Below are 864 nucleotides of genomic sequence, written 5' to 3' on the forward strand. Positions count from 1 at the left end.
TGATTTTGCTGAATTCTTCGCACAACTCCCCACAACTGGTTCCAAGTACTTCCCTAGGCTTATTATGATGAAATCTCCCTAATTACGCAAGTTATACCCTAAAATGCAAAGACACTAGAAAAATGCATCAAATACACAAAATACTTGATTTCAAGACATCAATTTAAGCCATTATAAGACGTTCTAAGTGGTATAAAATGCCACTTATCAGTTCTCCAATGAAAGATCCCAATACACACATTAGGGATTTCATAGAGATCTGCAATACCTTCAGGTTTAATGGTGTGTCTGAGAATGCGGTGAAACTTGGACTGTTCCTATTCTCTTTGAGGGACAAGGCTAAGAGCTGGTTACACTCTCCACCAGCTGGTTCGATTGCTACTTAGGAAGATCTTGCTCAAAAGTTTCTCACTAAATTCTTCCATATGGCGAAGACAGCTGCAATCAGGAATGCTCTTACTTAATTTGCGCAGCCATTGGGAGAATCTCTATGTGAAGCTTGGGAGCGCTACATGGAGATGCTTAGGAAGTGTCCTCATCATGGAATGCCTGATTGGATGATCATCAATTACTTCTATAACGGTTTGGGAGCACAGTCAAGACCCATGCTCGATGCAGCATTAGGTGGAACATTATGGGCAAAGAGCTATGAGGAAGCTTATGATCTAACTGAATGATGGTTGCTAATGAATATCAGTATCCAACCCAGAGATTTCCGCATGTTAAGGTAGCAAGAGTTCTTGAAGTGGATATAGCTACGGCTATCACTGCTCAACTAAAGGCGCTGTCTACGAAGTTCAATTCTCTGGCTAACTATGGTGTTAATCAGATAAATGGTGTTTGTGAGTTGTGTGCAGGTTCACA

The 864-nt window shown here is 41.0% G+C and overlaps 1 non-coding gene across 1 annotated transcript; it reads right to left on the reverse strand.

The window, feature by feature from the left end:
• Window positions 1-440: 440 nt before the first annotated feature.
• On the reverse strand, window positions 441-547 carry LOC141709124 (small nucleolar RNA R71). Its single transcript, XR_012569717.1, has one exon. It is a non-coding gene; the product is annotated as a small nucleolar RNA R71 (small nucleolar RNA).
• Window positions 548-864: the final 317 nt, after the last annotated feature.

Source organism: Apium graveolens, chromosome 2, assembly GCF_009905375.1.
Source record: "Apium graveolens cultivar Ventura chromosome 2, ASM990537v1, whole genome shotgun sequence".
In the NCBI taxonomy this organism is placed as follows: Eukaryota; Viridiplantae; Streptophyta; class Magnoliopsida; order Apiales; family Apiaceae; genus Apium; species Apium graveolens.